The sequence below is a fragment of the Dendropsophus ebraccatus genome, chromosome 13 (assembly GCF_027789765.1).
Source record: "Dendropsophus ebraccatus isolate aDenEbr1 chromosome 13, aDenEbr1.pat, whole genome shotgun sequence".
Lineage (NCBI taxonomy): Eukaryota > Metazoa > Chordata > Amphibia > Anura > Hylidae > Dendropsophus > Dendropsophus ebraccatus.
In genome coordinates this window covers 2,754,553-2,766,533 of record NC_091466.1, presented here as the reverse complement: position 1 = coordinate 2,766,533, position 11,981 = coordinate 2,754,553, and positions in this window count along the sequence as shown.

The window sequence follows — 11,981 nt, the reverse complement described above, 5'->3', positions numbered from 1 at the left end:
GACTGACACTGGTGTTATAGGGGATCTGACTGACACTGGTGTTATAGGAGGATCTGACTGACACTGGTGTTATAGGGGATCTGACTGACACTGGTGTTATAGGGAGATCTGACTGACACTGGTGTTATAGGGGGATCTGACTGACACTGGTGTTATAGGAGATCTGACTGACACTGGTGTTATAGGGGATCTGACTGACACTGGTGTTATAGGAGATTTGACTGACACTGGTGTTATAGGGGATCTGACTGACACTGGTGTTATAAGGGATCTGACACCGGTGTTATAGGAGATCTGACTGACACCGGTGTTATAGGGGATCTGACTGACACTGGTGTTATAGGGGATCTGACTGACACCGGTGTTATAGGGGATCTGACTGACACCGGTGTTATAGGGGATCTGACTGACACCGGTGTTATAGGGGGATCTGACTGACACTGGTGTTATAGGGGATCTGACTGACACTGGTGTTATAGGAGATCTGACTGACACCGGTGTTATAGGGGGATCTGACTGACACCGGTGTTATAGGGGGATCTGACTGACACTGGTGTTATAGGAGATCTGACTGACACTGGTGTTATAGGGGGATCTGACTGACACTGGTGTTATAGGGGATCTGACTGACACCGGTGTTATAGGAGATCTGACTGACACTGGTGTTATAGGGGATCTGACTGACACTGGTGTTATAGGGGATCTGACTGACACCGGTGTTATAGGAGATCTGACTGACACTGGTGTTATAGGGGGATCTGACTGACACCGGTGTTATAGGGGATCTGACAGACACTGGTGTTATAGGGGATCTGACTGACACTGGTGTTATAGGGGGATCTGACTGACACTGGTGTTATAGGGGATCTGACTGACACCGGTGTTATAGGGGATCTGACTGACATCTGTGTTATAGGAGATCTGACTGACACTGGTGTTATAGGGGATCTGACTGACACTGGTGTTATAGGAGGATCTGACTGACACTGGTGTTATAGGGGGATCTGACTGACACTGGTGTTATAGGGGGATCTGACTGACACTGGTGTTATAGGGAGATCTGACTGACACTGGTGTTATAGGGGGATCTGACTGACACTGGTGTTATAGGAGATCTGACTGACACTGGTGTTATAGGGGATCTGACTGACACTGGTGTTATAGGAGATCTGACTGACACTGGTGTTATAGGGGATCTGACTGACACTGGTGTTATAAGGGATCTGACACCGGTGTTATAGGAGATATGACTGACACCGGTGTTATAGGGGATCTGACTGACACTGGTGTTATAGGGGATCTGACTGACACCGGTGTTATAGGGGATCTGACTGACACCGGTGTTATAGGGGATCTGACTGACACCGGTGTTATAGGGGGATCTGACTGACACTGGTGTTATAGGGGATCTGACTGACACTGGTGTTATAGGAGATCTGACTGACACCGGTGTTATAGGGGGATCTGACTGACACCGGTGTTATAGGGGGATCTGACTGACACTGGTGTTATAGGAGATCTGACTGACACTGGTGTTATAGGGGATCTGACTGACACTGGTGTTATAGGGGATCTGACTGACACTGGTGTTATAGGGGATCTGACTGACACCGGTGTTATAGGGGATCTGACTGACACTGGTGTTATAGGAGATCTGACTGACACTGGTGTTATAGGAGATCTGACTGACACTGGTGTTATAGGGGATCTGACTGACACTGGTGTTATAGGGGGATCTGACTGACACTGGTGTTATAGGAGATCTGACTGACACTGGTGTTATAGGGGATCTGACTGACACTGGTGTTATAGGGGATCTGACTGACACCGGTGTTATAGGAGATCTGACTGACACTGGTGTTATAGGGGGATCTGACTGACACTGGTGTTATAGGGGATCTGACTGACACCGGTGTTATAGGGGATCTGACTGACACTGGTGTTATAGGGGATCTGACTGACACTGGTGTTATAGGGGATCTGACTGACACTGGTGTTATAGGGGATCTGACTGACACTGGTGTTATAGGGGATCTGACTGACACTGGTGTTATAGGGGATCTGACTGACACTGGTGTTATAAGGGATCTGACACTGGTGTTATAGGGGATCTGACTGACACTGGTGTTATAGGGGATCTGACTGACACCGCTGTTATAGGGGATCTGACTGACACTGGTGTTATAAGGGATCTGACACTGGTGTTATAGGGGATCTGACTGACATCTGTGTTATAGGAGATCTGACTGACACTGGTGTTATAGGAGATCTGACTGACACCGGTGTTATAGGGGATCTGACTGACACTGGTGTTATAGGAGATCTGACTGACACTGGTGTTATAGGGGATCTGACTGACACCGGTGTTATAGGGGATCTGACTGACACTGGTGTTATAGGAGATCTGACTGACACTGGTGTTATAGGGGATCTGACTGACACTGGTGTTATAGGGGATCTGAACTGACACTGGTGTATAGGGGATCTGACTGACACTGGTGTTATAGGGGATCTGACTGACACTGGTGTTATAGGGGATCTGACTGACACTGGTGTTATAAGGGATCTGACACTGGTGTTATAGGGGATCTGACTGACACTGGTGTTATAGGGGATCTGACTGACACCGCTGTTATAGGGGATCTGACTGACACTGGTGTTATAAGGGATCTGACACTGGTGTTATAGGGGATCTGACTGACACTGGTGTTATAGGGGATCTGACTGACACTGGTGTTATAGGGGATCTGACTGACACTGGTGTTATAGGGGATCTGACTGACACTGATGTTATAGGGGATCTGACTGACACTGGTGTTATAGGGGGATCTGACTGACACTGGTGTTATAGGGAGATCTGACTGACACTGGTGTTATAGGGGGATCTGACTGACACCGCTGTTATAGGGAGATCTGACTGACACTGGTGTTATAGGGGATCTGACTGACATCTGTGTTATAGGGGATCTGACTGACACTGGTGTTATAGGGGGATCTGACTGACACTGGTGTTATAGGAGGATCTGACTGACACTGGTGTTATAGGGGATCTGACTGACACTGGTGTTATAGGGGATCTGACTGACACTGGTGTTATAGTGTGATCTGACTGACACTGGTGTTATAGTGTGATCTGACTGACACTGGTGTTATAGGGGGATCTGACTGACACCGGTGTTATAGGGGATCTGACTGACACTGGTGTTATAGGGGATCTGACTGACACCGGTGTTATAGGGGGATCTGACTGACACTGGTGTTATAGGGGATCTGACTGACACAGGTGTTATAGGGGATCTGACTGACACCGCTGTTATAGGGGATCTGACTGACACTGGTGTTATAAGGGATCTGACACTGGTGTTATAGGGGATCTGACTGACACTGGTGTTATAGGGGATCTGACTGACACTGGTGTTATAGGGGATCTGACTGACACTGGTGTTATAGGGGATCTGACTGACACTGGTGTTATAGGGGATCTGACTGACACTGGTGTTATAGGGGGATCTGACTGACACTGGTGTTATAGGGAGATCTGACTGACACTGGTGTTATAGGGGGATCTGACTGACACCGCTGTTATAGGGGATCTGACTGACACTGGTGTTATAGGGGATCTGACTGACATCTGTGTTATAGGGGATCTGACTGACACTGGTGTTATAGGAGGATCTGACTGACACTGGTGTTATAGGGGGATCTGACTGACACTGGTGTTATAGGGGATCTGACTGACACTGGTGTTATAGGGGATCTGACTGACACTGGTGTTATAGGGGATCTGACTGACACTGGTGTTATAAGGGATCTGACTGACACTGGTGTTATAGTGTGATCTGACTGACACTGGTGTTATAGGGGGATCTGACTGACACCGGTGTTATAGGGGATCTGACTGACACTGGTGTTATAGCGGATCTGACTGACACTGGTGTTATAGGAGATCTGACTGACACTGGTGTTATAGGGGGATCTGACTGACACTGGTGTTATAGGGGATCTGACTGACACTGGTGTTATAGGGGGATCTGACTGACACTGGTGTTATAGGGGGATCTGACTGACACCGGTATTATAGGGGATCTGACTGACACTGGTGTTATAGGGGGATCTGACTGACACTGGTGTTATAGGGGATCTGACTGACACTGGTGTTATAGGAGATCTGACTGACACTGGTGATATAGGGGGATCTGACTGACACTGGTGTTATAGGGGATCTGACTGACACTGGTGTTATAGGAGATCTGACTGACACTGGTGTTATAGGGGGATCTGACTGACACCGGTGTTATAGGGGATCTGACTGACACTGGTGTTATAGGGGGATCTGACTGACACTGGTGTTATAGGGGATCTGACTGACACTGGTGTTATAGGGGATCTGACTGACACTGGTGGTATAGGGATCTGACTGACACTGGTGTTATAGGGCTCTGACTGACACTGGTGTATAGGGGATCTGACTGACACTGGTGTTATAGGAGATCTGACTGACACTGGTGTTATAGGGGATCTGACTGACACTGGTGTTATAGGGGATCTGACTGACCACTGGTGTTATAGGGGATCTGCCTGACACTGGTGTTATAGGGGATCTGACTGACACTGGTGTTATAGGGGATCTGACTGACACTGGTGTTATAGGGGGATCTGACTGACACTGGTGTTATAGGGGGATCTGACCGACACTGGTGTTATAGGGGGATCTGACTGACACTGGTGTTATAGGAGATTCTGACTGACACCGGGTGTTATAGGGGGGATCTGACTGACACCGGTGTTATAGGGGATCTGACTGACACTGGTGTTATAGGGGATCTGACTGACACTGGATGTTATAGGGGATCTGACTGACACTGGTGTTATAGGGGGATCTGACTGACACTGGTGTTATAGGAGATCTGACTGACACGGTGTTATAGGGGATCTGACTGACACTGGTGTTAGAGGGGATCTGACTGACACCGGTGTTATAGGGATCTGACTGACACCTGGTGTTAATAAGGGGGATCGGGAACGGTGTTAGGGATCTGACTGACAACTGGTGTTATAGGGGATCTGACTGACACTGGTGTTATAGGGGATCTGACTGACACCGGTGTTATAGGGGATCTGACTGACACTGGTGTTATAGGGGGATATCTGACTGACACTGGTGTTATAGGGAGATCTGACTGACACTGGTGTTATAGGGGGATCTGACTGACACTGGTGTTATAGGGAGATCTGACTGACACCGGTGTTATAGGGGATCTGACTGACACTGGTGTATAGGGGGAATCTGACTGACACTGGTGTTATAGGGGATCTGACTGACACTGGTGTTATAGGAGATCTGACTGACACTGGTGTTATAGGGGGATCTGACTGACACTGGTGTTATAGGAGGATCTGACTGACACTGGTGTTATAGGGGATCTGACTGACACTGGTGTTATAGGGGATCTGACTGACACTGGTGTTATAGGGGATCTGACTGACACTGGTGTTATAGGAGATCTGACTGACACTGGTGTTATAGGGGATCTGACTGACACTGGTGTTATAAGGGATCTGACACTGGTGTTATAGGGGATCTGACTGACACTGGTGTTATAGGGGATCTGACTGACACTGGTGTTATAGGGGATCTGACTGACACTGGTGTTATAGGGGATCTGACTGACACTGGTGTTATAGGGGGATCTGACTGACACTGGTGTTATAGGGGGATCTGACCGACACTGGTGTTATAGGGGGATCTGACTGACACTGGTGTTATAGGAGATCTGACTGACACCGGTGTTATAGGGGGATCTGACTGACACCGGTGTTATAGGGGATCTGACTGACACTGGTGTTATAGGGGATCTGACTGACACTGATGTTATAGGGGATCTGACTGACACTGGTGTTATAGGGGGATCTGACTGACACTGGTGTTATAGGAGATCTGACTGACACCGGTGTTATAGGGGATCTGACTGACACTGGTGTTAGAGGGGGATCTGACTGACACCGGTGTTATAGGGGATCTGACTGACACTGGTGTTATAGGGGATCTGACTGACACCGGTGTTATAGGGGATCTGACTGACACTGGTGTTATAGGGGGATCTGACTGACACTGGTGTTATAGGGAGATCTGACTGACACTGGTGTTATAGGGGGATCTGACTGACACTGGTGTTATAGGGAGATCTGACTGACACCGCTGTTATAGGGAGATCTGACTGACACTGGTGTTATAGGGGATCTGACTGACATCTGTGTTATAGGGGATCTGACTGACACTGGTGTTATAGGAGATCTGACTGACACTGGTGTTATAGGGGGATCTGACTGACACTGGTGTTATAGGAGGATCTGACTGACACTGGTGTTATAGGGGATCTGACTGGACACGGTGTTATAGGGGATGCTGACTGAGCAGCTGGTGTTATAGGGGGTTATCTGACTGGACACTGGTGTTATAGGGAGATCTGACTGACACCTTGGTGTTATAGGGGGATCCTGACTGACACCGTTGTTATAGTGGAGATCTGGACTGACACTGGTGTTATAAGGGGATGCTGAGCTGAGCACTCGTGGTGTTATAGGGGGTATCTGGAGCTGAGGCACTGGTGTTATAGGAGATCTGACTGACACTGGTGTTTTATTAGGGGGGATTCTGACTGACAGACAGCTGCGGTGTTATAGGGGAGATCTGACTTGACTACACCTGGTGTTGATAGGGATCTGACTGAGCACTGGTGTTATATGGGGGATTCTGACTGACACTAGTGTTATGAGGGGATCTGACTGGAGCACCTGGGTGTGTTATAGGAGATGACTGACACTGGTAGGGGGATCTGACTGACACCGGTGTTATTAGGGGATCTGAGCTGACACTGGTGTTATAGGGGATCTGACTGACACTGGTGTATAGAGATCTGACTGACCACTGGGGTTCTAGGGGGAGCTGTGACTGCATCTAGGTGGTATAGGGGATTCTGACTGACACTGGTGTTATAGGAGGGGATCTGACTGACACTGGTGTATAGGGGATCTGACTGACACTGGTGTTATTAGGGGGATCTGACTGACACTGGTGTTATAGGGGGATCTGACTGACACTGGTGTTATAGGGGATCTGACTGACACTGGTGTTATAGGGGGATCTGACTGACACTGGTGTTATAGGGGATCTGACTGACACTGGTGTTATAGGGATCTGACTGACACTGGTGTATAGGGGGATCTGACTGACACTGGTGTTATAGGGGATCTGACTGACACTGGTGTTATAGGGGGATCTGACTGACACTGGTGTTATAGGGGATCTGACTGACACTGGTGTTATAGGAGATCTGACTGACACTGGTGTTATAGGGGGATCTGACTGACACTGGTGTTATAGGGGATCTGACTGACACTGGTGTTATAGGGGATCTGACTGACACGGGTGTTATAGGGAGATCTGACTGACCCTGTTGTTATCGGGGATCTGACTGACACTGGTGTTATAGGGGATCTGACTGACACTGGTGTTATAGGGGATCTGACTGACACTGGTGTTATAGGGGATCTGACTGACACTGGTGTTATAAGGGATCTGACACTGGTGTTATAGGGGATCTGACTGACACTGGTGTTATAGGGGATCTGACTGACACTGGTGTTATAGGGGATCTGACTGACACTGGTGTTATAGGGGATCTGACTGACACTGGTGTTATAGGGGGATCTGACTGACACTGGTGTTATAGGGGGATCTGACTGACACTGGTGTTATAGGGGGATCTGACTGACACTGGTGTTATAGGGGGATCTGACTGACACTGGTGTTATAGGAGATCTGACTGACACTGGTGTTATAGGGGATCTGACTGACACTGGTGTTATAGGGGATCTGACTGACACTGGTGTTATAGGGGGGATCTGACTGACACTGGTGTTATAGGAGATCTGACTGACACCGGTGTTATAGGGATCTGACTGACACTGGTGTTAGAGGGGATCTGACTGACACCGGTGTTATAGGGGATCTGACTGACACTGGTGTTATAGGGGATCTGACTGACACCGGTGTATAGGGGATCTGACTGACACTGGTGTTATAGGGGGATCTGACTGACACTGGTGTTATAGGGAGATCTGACTGACACTGTGTTATAGGGGGATCTGACTGACACCGCTGTTATAGGGAGATCTGACTGACACTGGTGTTATAGGGGATCTGACTGACATCTGTGTTATAGGGGATCTGACTGACACTGGTGTTATAGGAGATCTGACTGACACTGGTGTTATAGGGGGATCTGACTGACACTGGTTGTTATAGGAGGATCTGACCTGACACTGGTGTTATAGGGGATCTGACTGACACTGGTGTATAGGGGATCCTGACTGACACTGTGTTATAGGGGGATCTGACTGACACCGCTGTTATAGGGGATCTGACTGACACCGGTGGTTATAGGGGATCTGACTGACACTGGTGTTATAGGGGGATCTGACTGACACTGGTGTATAGGGAGATCTGACTGACACTGGTGTTTATAGGGGATCTGACTGACACCGCTGTTATAGGAGATCTGACTGACACTTGTGTTATAGGGGGATCTGACTGACACCGCTGTTATAGGGAGATCTGACTGACACTGGTGGTTATAGGGGATCTGACTGACATCTGTGTTATAGGGGATCTGACTGACACTGGTGTTATAGGAGATCTGACTGACACTGTGTTATAGGGGGATCTGACTGACACTGGTGTTATAGGCGGATCTGACTGACACTGGTGTTATAGGGGATCTGACTGACACTGGTGTATAGGGGATCTGACTGACACTGGTGTTATAGGGGATCTGACTGACACTGGTGTTATAGGAGATCTGACTGACACTGGTGTTATAGGGGGATCTGACTGACACCGGTGTTATAGGGGATCTGACTGACACTGGTGTTATAGGGGATCTGACTGACACTGGTGTTATAGGAGATCTGACTGACACTGGTGTTATAGGGGGATCTGACTGACACTGGTGTTATAGGGGATCTGACTGACACTGGTGTTATAGGGGGATCTGACTGACACTGGTGTTATAGGGGGATCTGACTGACACCGGTGTTATAGGGGATCTGACTGACACTGGTGTTATAGGGGGATCTGACTGACACTGGTGTTATAGGGGATCTGACTGACACTGGTGTTATAGGAGATCTGACTGACACTGGTGTTATAGGGGATCTGACTGACACTGGTGTTATAGGGGATCTGACTGACACTGGTGTTATAGGAGATCTGACTGACACTGGTGTTATAGGGGGATCTGACTGACACCGGTGTTATAGGGGATCTGACTGACACTGGTGTTATAGGGGGATCTGACTGACACTGGTGTTATAGGGGATCTGACTGACACTGGTGTTATAGGAGATCTGACTGACACTGATGTTATAGGGGGATCTGACTGACACTGGTGTTATAGGGGATCTGACTGACACTGGTGGTATAGGGGATCTGACAGACACTGGTGTTATAGGGGATCTGACAGACACTGGTGTTATAGGGGGATCTGACTGACACTGGTGTTATAGGGGGATCTGACTGACACCGGTGTTATAGGGGATCTGACTGACACTGGTGTTATAAGGGATCTGACACTGGTGTTATAGGGGATCTGACTGACACTGGTGTTATAGGGGATCTGACTGACACTGGTGTTATAGGAGATCTGACTGACACTGGTGTTATAGGGGATCTGACTGACACTGGTGTTATAAGGGATCTGACACTGGTGTTATAGGGGATCTGACTGACACTGGTGTTATAGGGGATCTGACTGACACTGGTGTTATAGGGGATCTGACTGACACTGGTGTTATAGGGGATCTGACTGACACTGGTGTTATAGGGGGATCTGACTGACACTGGTGTTATAGGGGGATCTGACTGACACTGGTGTTATAGGGGGATCTGACTGACACTGGTGTTATAGGGGGATCTGACTGACACTGGTGTTATAGGAGATCTGACTGACAACGGTGTTATAGGGGGATCTGACTGACACCGGTGTTATAGGGGATCTGACTGACACTGGTGTTATAGGGGATCTGACTGACACTGGTGTTATAGGGGATCTGACTGACACTGGTGTTATAGGGGGATCTGACTGACACCGGTGTTATAGGAGATCTGACTGACACCGGTGTTATAGGGGATCTGACTGACACTGGTGTTAGAGGGGGATCTGACTGACACCGGTGTTATAGGGGATCTGACTGACACTGGTGTTATAGGGGATCTGACTGACACCGGTGTTATAGGGGATCTGACTGACACTGGTGTTATAGGGGGATCTGACTGACACTGGTGTTATAGGGAGATCTGACTGACACCGGTGTTATAGGGGGATCTGACTGACACCGCTGTTATAGGGAGATCTGACTGACACTGGTGTTATAGGGGATCTGACTGACATCTGTGTTATAGGGGATCTGACTGACACTGGTGTTATAGGAGATCTGACTGACACTGGTGTTATAGGGGGATCTGACTGACACTGGTGTTATAGGAGGATCTGACTGACACTGGTGTTATAGGGGATCTGACTGACACTGGTGTTATAGGGGATCTGACTGACACTGGTGTTATAGGGGGATCTGACTGACACTGGTGTTATAGGAGATCTGACTGACACTGGTGTTATAGGGGGATCTGACTGACACCGGTGTTATAGGGGATCTGACTGACACTGGTGTTATAGGGGATCTGACTGACACTGGTGTTATAGGAGATCTGACTGACACTGGTGTTATAGGGGGATCTGACTGACACTGGTGTTATAGGGGATCTGACTGACACTGGTGTTATAGGGGGATCTGACTGACACTGGTGTTATAGGGGATCTGACTGACACTGGTGTTATAGGGGGATCTGACTGACACTGGTGTTATAGGGGGATCTGACTGACACCGGTGTTATAGGGGATCTGACTGACACTGGTGTTATAGGGGGATCTGACTGACACTGGTGTTATAGGGGATCTGACTGACACTGGTGTTATAGGAGATCTGACTGACACTGGTGTTATAGGGGGATCTGACTGACACTGGTGTTATAGGGGGATCTGACTGACACTGGTGTTATAGGAGATCTGACTGACACTGGTGTTATAGGGGATCTGACTGACACTGGTGTTATAGGAGATCTGACTGACACTGGTGTTATAGGGGGATCTGACTGACACTGGTGTTATAGGGGATCTGACTGACACTGGTGTTATAGGGGATCTGACTGACACTGGTGTTATAGGAGATCTGACTGACACTGGTGTTATAGGGGGATCTGACTGACACCGGTGTTATAGGGGATCTGACTGACACTGGTGTTATAGGGGGATCTGACTGACACTGGTGTTATAGGGGATCTGACTGACACTGGTGTTATAGGAGATCTGACTGACACTGATGTTATAGGGGGATCTGACTGACACTGGTGTTATAGGGGATCTGACAGACACTGGTGTTATAGGGGATCTGACAGACACTGGTGTTATAGGGGGATCTGACTGACACTGGTGTTATAGGGGGATCTGACTGACACCGGTGTTATAGGGGATCTGACTGACACTGGTGTTATAGGGGATCTGACTGACACTGGTGTTATAGGAGATCTAACTGACACTGGTGTTATAGGGGATCTGACTGACACTGGTGTTATAGAGGATCTGACTGACACTGGTGTTATAGGGAGATCTGACTGACACTGGTGTTATAGGGGATCTGACTGACACCGGTGTTATAGGGGATCTGACTGACACCGGTGTTATAGGGGATCTGACTGACACTGGTGTTATAGGGGGATCTGACTGACACTGGTGTTATAGGGGGATCTGACTGACACTGGTGTTATAGGGGGATCTGACTGACACCGGTGTTATAGGGGATCTGACTGACACCAGTGTTATAGGGGATCTGACTGACACCGGTGTTATAGGGGCATCTGTCTG